The sequence below is a fragment of the Giraffa tippelskirchi genome, chromosome 7 (assembly GCF_054371585.1).
Source record: "Giraffa tippelskirchi isolate mGirTip1 chromosome 7, T2T-mGirTip1v1.2.pri, whole genome shotgun sequence".
In the NCBI taxonomy this organism is placed as follows: Eukaryota; Metazoa; Chordata; class Mammalia; order Artiodactyla; family Giraffidae; genus Giraffa; species Giraffa tippelskirchi.
Window position 1 is genome coordinate 42,983,842 of NC_137281.1, and position 12,195 is coordinate 42,996,036.

Sequence of the window (12,195 nt, forward strand, 5' to 3'; positions counted from 1 at the left end):
TGGGATCCAAAGTGACCTTCTAGAACAGGCATGGTGGAAAAATGACCAGAAACAGGGCTGCCCAAGTCTAGGCCTATGAGACAGAAGCCCTGAAGGAAGGAAAGTGGGAGGAGGAGAGAGGTTGGAGCCTGCTCCTGCCTTGATCCCCTGCAAAGACCTGCACAGAAACATGGGGCCAGAAGGGATTCTCGGGGTCAGGGGATGACTGGCAGGCCCCAAGGGGGCCCCTGTTGGACTATGTTATAGAGCAAAGCCGTGTCAGACAATGATTTTGATCAATCCACTCTTAACCGGGGGCCTGGAAAACTCTGTTTATCATTAGAAGCAAAACTGCTTTTAGCAGCATGACAAAGGCAGACAAATAGAGACATACAGAGGCCCACGCAGACATGCACAGTCCAGACACAGTCACACACACACACGCGCACCAGGCACATACACCCAGGGTGTCCGCTTGGACACACACATGCACACGTGGAGTCAGGCCCCCAGTGTGTGAGCACATACGTGCACGCACCACACACACCCACACGGCAGCATATGGAGCAACCCTGCCTTCCCCCATAGTTTCCAGGAGGCTCAGCGGGGGGTGCGAGTTCCACATCTGACTTTCCTTGTGTTCGTTAGACTCTCAGTGTAATTAAATGTTACATTGAATAATCCAGCGCGGGCTCAGGGATGGCAGAGGCGGCTGTGGTGGGCCCGGCAATGGGGGCCTGGAGGTCTGTCTCAGCATCACCCTTCTCCTTCACACTCCTCCTGGCCTAGAACCCTGGAGCGGAGGACCCTTTGGCCACAGGGCCACGTGGCCAGGCCTTGAGCAAGGATGGGAATGGGATGGTGGTCCTGGGAAACCCTTGGGTGTCCTTAGCTTAGGAGTCCCTTTTCTTCCACTGTAGTGAGGTGGAATTCCCACCTGGGTCTCAGGGGCAGAGGAAGGGCATCCAGATGCTGGGGAGGCCCTCTGTCCAGCAGAATGGTCACCTTGCCCACTTCTCTTGGGGAGAGAAGGCAAGAAGGCCTTCCATTTCCTCCTTCTCTGTTCTTTTAAATGGGCTGTCAATGCCCCCTGGTCTGCATGGCAGGAGTCCAGTGTGGTGGCTACAGACCACCTGAATGAGGATTACTTGCTACCTCTGTGACTTGGTGTGAAGTTCTTCCCATCTGTGAGCTCGGTGTCCTCATGGGTAAAATAGGGGTCATGGGAGAGCTCACCTCATGGGTTTGTTGGGGGATAAATCTGGCTCCTAAAGCAGGGTTCCTCAGACTTGCTAACAACCATACCTGGCCCAGCAGTTAAGCCACATGCTGTGCACATTGTTCTTTCCCACAAAGCTGATTTGGGTCACGCCTACTCATCTGCTGAAGGCGAGATTTTGGATCCAGTGTGGATGACATCATGATACCATCTTGGTCCCCGCTCTGAGCCTTGACTGCCTCATCTGTGGAATGGCGTTGACAGTTGTGGTACCCAGCAGGGTGGCAAGGATGGAGTGAGCTTCTGCAATGCAAAGAACTGGACAAACTGCTGGCTGCTGTGTCCAGGGGCAGCTTGCTCTCCTCCCCTCCCCTTCTCTTGTTCAGCTCTCCCTTCTGGAGCCACAAGTGCCCCTCTCTGCAGCCCTCTCCAGAGCACAGAGATGTGGCTGCCCCACCCCCGGCTTAGAACCCAGCCAGCCCCCTCTGGGCAGGTTGCTCACCGGGTAGTGAGGACCTGGTGTGGAGAATCCCTGAGCCCCTGACCGAGGTCCAGGTGGTGTTGGGGTGTCCAGCATGCTGTCCCAGGGCCAGCCCCTTTCCGGTGAGGACTTTGAAACAAGTGCCAGCCCCTGGTGTGTGCCAGCTGGACCATGGGTGGGGTAGGCTGAGGATAAGCCATGAAGGAGGTGATGTGGCTGGAAAAGAACTATGCGTCTAAATCCTTGCTAGAAGCCGACTCCCGTCTGCCACCAACGGACTGGCTCCCAGAGGCGGTGAGTCTGGGGTGGGAGTCGACTCCCTCGTGTCACATAGGTACACTGGGGCCCACTCGAGCCTCCATATGTGTACTCACAGGCACACTTGCGGGCAAGAGCCAAGACATGCTGGTAGAGTTTCCTGGACTCTCACGTGCAAACACAGATGGGCTCACCCGGGGGCACTATCAGCTACACGTTTGCCCACAGAGACACAGATAGATCTGAGCTCGCTAGACACACACAACTGTGTGCACACGTTCAAGAGACACGCGTAGCACCCAGTGACCTCCCCCTGCTGAGACCCTTCCATGCTCTCGATAGACATGCCACCATGTCTCCCGTCTTATCTAGTCTGCACAACCCTCCCATTGCCTTTGTTTTACAGGGGACTCGGGCTAAGTGCACTTTCCAAAGCCCCACAGCCCCTGCTAGCCCAGCTGGGTGGGATCTCAGGTCCCGGCCCCCAGTCCAGGGCTATAACATCTGTAGCTTCTCCGCTGGCCTTCCTCCTTCTGTGGCTAGGCCATGGGAATGGCTGGAGAATGGGGTGCCTGAGACTTTCGAAGGATGTTTTAAAGATGTAGCGCTCCCTTGGTGCCTCTCCCGTCACCCGGCGACTCTGAGCTGTGCTACAGCAGCCTGTGAATAGTCAGGACCTCACAGACACTCTTCTCGTTTCTTCCCCTGCTCCTGGTTTTGTGCTAAGTCTCAAATGAAACCGATCTTTTTTTTCCTAAGGAGAGGGAAATCTGTCTTTTGTTCTTCTGCTGCTCCCCCAGGGCCCCTCAGAAGTGGAGGCCCCCCGCCCGGTTTAGGGGGCACGCCTCCGAACCAATCGCTGCCTGGCATGTTTCCCTGGGCGCTGGGCTTGGGCCTGGTGCCATGCGAGCAGATGGCCGTGATTGCTGGCAACCCGGAGACCCTGCAGGAGAGTCGCGTATGGGTGTTTACAGCATCCTGGTCCTGCCGAGAGCATCAAAATGGCAGACGGAGTGGCTCCCGGCCCACCCGGGATCGAGGTAGGGGCAGTGCACATTCCTGAGAAGGAGAAAGGGCCCCCTTCTCCCAAGCAGACCCCTGCCTGTGGCCTAGCGGCCAGCACCCATCACCCATTGTGGTGTCCCACGCAGGGAACAGCAAGTCCCTCATCCCGAGGCGGGGGCCTTCTCCCACTCCGCCACCTCTCACCTCCACCTCCTTCAAGCACACTTCCTGTGGTTCTGCAGGGTCTTCCTCCTCTCAGCGGCTCTACAGGAGAGTCCTGCATTTATTTAGAAAACCAGTGAGAGCATCTACTGTGTGCTCAAACAGTGAGGAGCAAGAGAGAGGCCCTCAAAGCCTCGTTCCTTTCTCAAAGCCCCCCTCCGCTTGTATTTGGTGACATACGTGTTTGTGGCACAAATGCCTGTCTCATCACCAGGCTGAGCTCCACTGCAGCAGGGTCCTGGCACATAGTAGGTGCTCAACAAATCTTTGTTGACTGATTTACGGGACCTTTGTTGACAGAGGTTGCAGTCTAGTGGGAATTCTCTGCTTCTCTCTCCCCTCCGTCCCACTCCTGTTGTGGTCCTTGCCTTATTCTGTTTCCCAACTATATCGAAGCCCCCTGAGGGCAGGGGCCGTGGCCTTTGCCTCCCCAAGATGCTGGCTACATCATGCCTCTTGTTACACAGATTATGTGCCTAATATGGAAATGCAGCGTCCTCAAGGGCTACATAAATGCCTGAAAGGCAGGTCCCAGGGAAGATCTTTGAGCATGCTAACCCCACCCTGTGATTCTGCCGCCTGTAGACCGTGGAGGCTTCCCCATTCCTGCTCTTCAGACTGGCATTCAAGGCTCTCCATGGCCTGTCTCACATCCAACCTTTTTTCCTTTTCATTCATTCAAATGGGTGCCTACCAAGTCCTACCCGGGGGCTGAAAGTGAAAGTATTAGTCACTCAGTTGTGTCCAGCTCTGTGTGACCCCATGGACTGTAGCTCACCAGTCCATGGGATTCTCCAGGCAAGAATACTAGAATGGGTTGCCATTTCCTTCTCCAGGGGATCTTCTTGACCCAGGGGCTGAAGACAAGATAATAAATAAAATCATAAAGTCACTGTTCTTGTGGAGCTGATGTTTTAATGGCGGAGTGGTATAGAGACAAAGGGGAAATAAACAGATGGGTGTAGTATGTGTGTGCAAGAAACAAGAGCCATGAAGGCAAAGTGGGTCACAGCAAAAGGAGGAATGGTGAGAGTGGGCATGATGGCTTCTCCGACATCAGAGCAGAGATCTGAACAAAAGGAGAGGGTGGTTGTGTGGCCATCCTGGAGAAGGGCATTCTGGGTGGAGGGAACAGCAAGTGCAAAGGCCCTGAGGCAGGCGTGGGTCAGCCTCTCTGAATCTGTCACTGCAGTCACAAGCAGGGATCAGGAATTTCAGCGCCCATCACTCCAGGCAGTGGTCACGAGGAAGCCAGTCACCAGTGTAGCAACAAATGCAGCTGACACCAGATCTGAGTTAGTGAGGTGAGACGGAGCAGGGGCAGCGTGGCATGTCTGTAGCAGGCAGCCGGCTGGCAATGTGGGAATGTAGGCCCAGAGCAGCCAGAGCTTCTCATGTTTCAAGCAAAGCTAAACTCTCCCTCTTTTAAAATGTTAACTATTCCAACTTTGAAGTGTTGGAAGCTAATTTAAAAATATTTTTTTAAAACCCTCCTCACTCCAAACAAAACTCGGTGACAGGCCAGATCCAGCCTGTAAGCAACCAGTTGGCAGCTCTGGACTCAGCAATCTGTGAGGTCCCTGAGGGGCATGAATCTGATCACAGACCCCAAGCCCGGTGGGCAGCTGGGAGTCAGGTGTTCAGGGGTGAGGGTCTGGGCAGGGCCAGGGGGTTCTCTGGTCCTGACTTAAGGGCCTAAGGGTCCTAGAGGGCTGTTCCGAACACCTCTCTCCAGGGAGCCCCTCTCCCAGGCCCGCTCTGGGGAGAGCGGGACAGAGAGGGGCAGGTCTGTTCTCCACTTGCTGGAGTGGGACCTTGATCTCTCCCACTGACCCACTCCTCCTGGCCCTGGGCAGGTTCCAGCAGCTTGCTGGATGCAGCCCTGCCTGAGGATATAAGGATGAAGAGTCTTCTCTTCTGGCTTTGTGGGGTGACCCTGGTGCTGAATGTGACCCTGAGGATCTTTGACTGGGCCCTCACCTCCCAGCCTCCTTGTTCTTGGCAAACTCAGGCAGATGAGGCTGGATCTGCCCTCATGGCCCCGCCTTCCCTAAAGGCCAGCTTTCTCTGAGCAGCTTCATTAGCAATGATTTCCACATTGACAGACACCCGGCCCTCTCAGTACCTCCAACGGAAGCCCTCTGCCAACAGCCCCCCATTAATGCTAATGGAAGTCCCGCGGCTCAGCCCAGGCGCCCCGCTGGAAAGAGGCCTCAGGACGCCCACCCGCAAACATGACCTTTTCCTGTGTAAGAGACAAGATTTTAAAATCAATCTGGCCCGCGGGTCCTGCCCATCCTCGCCACATGCACTGCTCAGGGAAGAGGCCACGGGCCCCAGCACAGGCGAAGGTCAATACCGAGGCCGAGGGAGCCTGGCTGGCCGGGCCAGCACTCTTGGGAGGTTGCTGTCTGACCCCACTGCCAGAGAACCTCTCTGCGGAAGCCGCAGGAAATATTTCCTGTCTTCACTCCCTCCTTCCCCAACCAGCTGGAACCAGAGCAGCCATAGTGGCTAAAGTACATATATGTAGAGCAAAGTTGCAGCCACGCTGCGGAAACTCACCTGAAGGTAGTTTTCAGCAGACTGGGGAGGGAGGTGCTCACACCCAGGCAGACAGAGGGCAGAGAGCAACTTGCTCAAGTCTTGCCTCTGGACGATGGCGGTGCTGGGATTCAAACCTAGGACGCTGCACTGTCTCTGTGATGCTCCTCGATGCTCTCTCAGGCACTCAGTAAACACTTGGCAAACTGCTCAGTGCCAGGCCTGTGTTGAGGGCATGGGGTGAGTCATCTGCAGTCCCCTCCCCACCAGCCCTCCCGCCCCAGAGTCCCTGTCCCAAGGGGAGGGGATGTCACAAGTCCATGCAGGTGGGTCGGAGGTCCAGAGGAGGGAGGGCAGATCTGGTGTGCTGGGTGATGGGCCCTGGTCAGGGAGCACTCCCTAGAGTAGGGGGTCTCTGGCCAGAGGGGTGGGTGCCCAGGAGCCTGCCCCTTAGTTTGTGTTTGGGGGCAGGTGCTCAGATGCTCACACCTGTGCGTGTCTGGGTGCACGTGCCTTACTATGGGACCATCCCTCCTCCGAAGATGGGGAGCTCTTGGGGAACATGAAAGCTGCTGATGGACCTGGGTGTCATCAGGAAGGCTGCTCTGCCTATGAAAGGCACCGTGCTAGCGGCCACCCTTGAGGCTTGGATGGGAACAGGACTCAGAAGTCACCCCCTGGGGCCCTAAGCCGGATGTGGCTCTCACCGGCCTCTCACTAGCCTGCATAAGTGCTGGTTAGTTTTTGTGGTTTGAATACCTTTAGGTGTGACAGGCCTTCTCTGTCTGCCCACAACCCACCCACCCCCCCCCAGCCCTTGGTAATGCCTGGTCCCACTCTCCTTTCCAGGACCTGCCTGGCCTCTGAAGGCACTTGTTTTCCAACTCTCTGCTTTTCGCAACTTCAAGTTCTTCAGAGAAGACTGTTCTTTACACAAAGCCACTTCACAATGGCCTCTCATGGGAAAGCTCAGTGTGCAGTCCCGCTAACACCTCTGTCTCTTTATCTTACTACAGAGCCCCTTCCCACCAGGGGTGAGGGTCATTAGTCTTTCATTCAGCAAAGAGGTATGGAGCAAGACCCTGTAGGGTACTTAGCCAGACCCTGCTCCAGGCTCTGGGATTATTGGAGGAGCCACACCCTCGAGAAGCTCCGCCCCACTGTGCGCCCCTGCGAGTGGCCCAGTGCAGGTCTGCAGCAGGGCCTGCGGGGGACTGCAAGCTCAGTCCTTGTGTTGGGTTCTTGCTTCATCAGATCAGCGCCTAAAGCCCTACTGAGTCAGTTGAGTCAGGGTGGAGGGGGGAAATCGGCCAGCAAATGCCTCCTGGAGGACTTGGCACCCGCCATCGGCAGGTTAATGGCAGTTGGGTGCAGGGCTGGGAGCAGGGATAAACAGTCAGGAGGAAGGGGTCCCACCACTCTCCCCGAGGATCAGCTGGACTAAGCCACACAGCTAAGAAGTGATGGGTTTGACCCCACCTCTGCCTGACTCCTAGACCAGTGCTGTTTCTGCTGTGAGGTCCAGACTCTCACCCTCTCTCCCCTTCCTCTAATCCTGCCTGATCTTCGGGTGTCCCTCTGTGAAGCAGAGGCCCCCATTTTGCCTTATTGAAGCTCCTCTTCCACTGCTATCGGCACTGCAGAAGCTGGGCACAGGTGTTATACTGATAGGTGTCCTGTGTGGGTGAGCTGGTCTCTTTCTTAATCCTATGCCCCTTTATCTAGGAGTTGTGTCAGACGCTGGCCCAAACCTGGGGGCCATCATAGGTACTCGACAAATCCTTGAGGATAACTTTCAGATTAATTCACTTGATCAGAAGCTGGCATTTGAGAGGAGCCTGGTGGAATGAGCAGACCTCTGAAATCAGTCAGATGTAGCCTCATCACTTAACTGGCTACAGGACCTTGGACCTGTGAGCCTATACTTACTTCTTCATCCATTAAATAGGTTCCTTCTCCCTTCTTGCAAGATGGCTGCAAGGATGCATTAAAGTAAAAGCACCCAGGAAGATCTCCGCAAATGCCCATGTGGGCTGCTTCTCCTGGAGACCTGGAAAGTAGCGTAATGGCCAAGAGAGTGGGAAGGTGGGGGGCCGGGTGCTGGAGGAAGGTCCATTTGTGAAACTGGGGCCCTGGACAGGAGGCTGGGGAATGCGTCTCATGTGGATACTTGAATTAAACAGCCTATGAATTAGGCTCTTCTGGTGCAAGTGACAGAAACACAATCCCAGCTGCCTTCAGCCCAGAAGGGATTTACCAGCTCGGGGAGTCCCAAGATAAGCAGCTTCAGGAATGGCTGGGGCTCAGGTGAGCACACAGGCACTTTCTTTTTCTTGGTTCTTTACTGCTTTTCTGCCTGGGTCAGAGCCTCTCACATGAAAGTGTTTCCCTCAAGCTCACATAATAACCACAAACGGCTCTGGGATGGCATTCTTCCAGGCTCCAAAACATTGGAAAGGATGCCCAGCACCCCCAGGAAAGCACTGAGATGCTCTCTGATTGGACCAGCTCAGTCACAGATCTGACCTACACAGTCCCACGGCCACTGGGTGTGATGCACTGATTGGCTGGGAGAGGTCACGTGCTTGTGGTGCTACCCAGATCCTGGGGGAGGGGCAGACGGCCAGTCAACCAGGAGGCTGGGGAGGCTGCTGTCTCTGGCAGAGAGACGGACCGTGCCCACTACACTGGATGAATCCAACCTCTGCTCGCTGATTCTTCTGGAGTCATCTGCCCTCCCTCGGCAACTCTTACTCATCCTTAAAAACCCAGCTCAAGCCCTAACTGCTGCTAGAAGCAGCCTGGTATACGCCTACCCACATTGCCCTCCTCCGAGCCTCTGTGGACAGGCCACGTAACATGTCCGACTCGGGTCATGATCTCTCCAGCAGAGAGGAAGCCACGCCTAAGGTTTCTGAGTATCAGCCTCCTGTCAACTGAGAGAGAGAAGAACTGCCTGACAGTCAGTTGGGCTGTTGGCCACAAACAGGTCCCCAGAACACCAGCACCAAGGCAAGACCACAGAGGGTCAAAACAAAGACAGGACCGCTCTGTAATCATGTCTGGACATAGACGGAACATCAGCATCATCCAAACCACAGAACAGCCCAAACATCCCCCATCCTGGCTAAAACTTTTCTTTGCTAATTGCAGGTGTAGTTTGATTGGTTCCTCCTGCCTTGTAAGTAAGAATCACTAATACCCAGTCATTCAACTACCCCATTTCCCAACAACATCCAACCCAAAGAAAAAGCCTGAAAAATCACTTAACATGAGCCAAAGTCCAAGGATAATTTTGGTAAAGGCCAGTTCCTGAGATGCCTAGGGATGTATATTCTCCACCATAGCAGCTGGCTCATAAAACCAACTCTGTTGGACAAAGGGTACATTCTTGATGCTCTTTGGCTAGAGGGGGTTCTGCAAAAGAAATGTTCGGATTCTTATTTTGTAGGTAAGGGAACTGGGGGTCAGAGAGGTTAAGAAGTTGCTCAAGGTCATACACCATGAGGGTGGAAAAATTGGGGTCCCTGGGGCCCTTTCCATTAAAACACTGTTCTCAATTGTCATTTCTTGCTTTACTGTTTTGTGTTTTTGGCACCCCAGTCCCCAGGGGCTCTTCGGAGTCTGGCCAGGGATGTCAAAACATAGGACAGCATGGGAAAGCCAGCCTGGGGCCACGTGGAGCCCGGCCCTCAGTTTTGGGTACCCCATGCTCAGACTGCTCTTTCCAGCCCTCCTAGTCCCCCTGCGGCCACTTCCCACTCTCAGTCCTCCCCACCCCCTGCCCTTGCTGCTTCCCTCTCAGCACCGCTCCCCCCAGATCAGTCTCTCCTCAGCTTCTCTGCCTGGGTCTGAAATTTCCTGGGCTCTTCCTGTCACCCCGACCTGTGTTTTGTAATATTCATTTTAATTTATTTATTTGGCTGCACTGGGTTTTAGTTGCAGCATGCCAGATCTCTAGTTGAGGCACGCGAACTCTTAGTTGTGGCCTGTGGGATCTAGTTCCCTGACCAGGGATCGAACCTGGGCCCCAGGCCCTGGGAGCATGGAGTCTTAGCCTCCAAATTCTGGAAACAGTCCAAAGGGCTGAGAAACATCCATAAAAAACACAGACCTTCCCAGGCTGCACAGGCAGGGACAGAGAGCCAAGACCCTGGACCACCAGGGAAGTCCCCACCCTGAACTTCATTAGCTCACTGCCCATGAGGCCACTCCTTTAACCATTTCCTACAGCTTTTCTACATCTTTTGGCTTTCCCTCTCCTTTCTGAACACCCTGCAGGTCACCACAATGAACTGGCAATCACATCAGTGTGTCCCAGGCTGTGTGTCAGTGTGTCTGTGTATATGTGTGTGTATCTCTGTTTCAATGTGTGTCCCCAGGTGCGTCTGTATATATAGGTCTGTGAATTTGCTCTACAAATTCACACTTTCTTCCCTTGTTCACTTTAGAAGTTTCTCAGCCCTTTGGGCTGCCCCCAGGATTTTGGCTGACCATGAGGTGGGGTTAGGAGCACTCTGCACTCGATGGAGGTTATCTCATCACGCACTCAGACCACTCCTCCAGTCTCCAGGGCACTTCCCCCTTTGTTACCTGGCAGCAGCCCTGTGGACCAGACGGGGTGGCTAAACTATCTACACTCAGCGCAGAGGGAGATTGACTCAGTGTCACACATGGCTGGCTCACAATACCTTAAAACAGACAGGGCTAAAAGGGAACCTAGGGATCTTTTTACCCAGCTCCTCATGTCTTCATCCTGAATGGACCTCAGATCGACCCTGTTATCAAGGTCCCTGTAACACTCAATTATCGTTAATGTTACTATTTTTGGTTGAACCATATGAAATTGCCCACACTGGACCATTTTTGACCCATGCAAATGTCAGTTTCATTTAGTTCAACATAATATTGATTTTCAATTATACAGAACCTGTGACAGCCTCACCCATCCAACTCCAAAGCTGAATGGAACCTGGGCAGAGACTCACATTTACTCATGTGCATCCCCTGGTTCTACAGGTGGGAACACAGAGGCACAGGGAGGGAGGGGACCTTCCCAGGCTGCACAGGCAGTGACAGAGAGCCGAGACCCTGGTGACCTGCCGCCCAGAATGAAGCTCTCCCACTTTCATATCCTTCTCCCTTCCCAGACCCCACCTCCTGATCTTTCGCCAGCCCCTCTTCTCTGTTAACTGGAAGTAACTGAGGTTTCCTTCCAAAAATTATTGCAAAACACCTACCCTGTAGCAGGCATGGAGCATCGAGACTGCACAAAATAGTTGGGATTCCCAGCCACGGTCATTCAGGGGAGACAGAAAACCAAGTAGTTACCACGTGCATGCTTTCCAAATGCTGAAGAAGGACACAGACGGGGTGTCCCCTGGGGAGCGTGGACAGGGTAGGCTGCCTTTCGGAGGGGGTGACACTTAAGTCACCATCCCCCTGCAGCTCCCTCAACACCTACCTTGCTTTTGTGCTGTCCTGACCTCTTGGCCCTTTCCTCGGCCGTGGGTCCGACGAGGTTTGAGTCACGAGGTTGACAGCTGTCTTAGAGCTGGAGCACTGTGGTCCCTGAGGAACAAAAGCACCTCATCAGGTTTAGTGAGACCCACCTGCCCACCTGCCACCATTCAGCACCACTCCCACCCCCACCCCCATTTCCCGGCAGTTAATGTAGGACTTTTTCTTAGAGAAAGGAATAGGAGTTTCAGCATTTACTTCCTTGGCCTTTATGAGGCTGGATTCCCTGGTGCCTCAGATGGTGAAGAATCCGCCTGAATGCAGGAGACCTGGGTTCGATCCCTGGGTTGGGAAGATCCCCTGGAGAAGGGAATGGCAACCCACTCCAGTATTCTTGCCTGGAGAATTCCATGGACAGAGGAGCCTGACAGGTTACAGTCCATGGGGTGGAAAGAGTTGGACACGACTGAGTGACTTTCACTTTAAGAGGCTGGCACTGTGGAATGTATCGTGGTCTGGGCCTGGGTCTGTACTCTGGGTGAAGTCTCCGGCTGGGAGGACATGGGTGCCAGGCCTTTGGTATCTCTGGCAGCAGGTAGATGTCCATCAAAGTGGATACTGCCACCAACCTGGGTGCCTCTGTGTCCCTCGGGCAGGCAGAGGGGTCCCAGAGCTGGAGGGAATCCTCATGAAGAGAAGATCAGGAGACAGGGAGGCCTGAGGAGGAGGGGGCGGAGGCCCAAGGCCATGAGCCCTCAAGGGGGCCTGAGTGGTGTTGAGGGCTTTGAGCCCACAGCTCATGGAAGTGCACAGTGATCCCTTGAGGGGGGTTGTGTTATGATTCCCATTTCACAGATGAGATGGAGGCTCTGGGACGTGCCTAAGGGCCCTCTGCTGGCCCCCCGACCCTGGATGATCTGACCCCAGGGCCTGTGCTCTTACCTGCTACTCTTCCTGCTTCCAAACTCACCAGAGTCCAGGCCCTGCAGACCCATGCAAACAGATGGACAACACTGAGCATGCATGT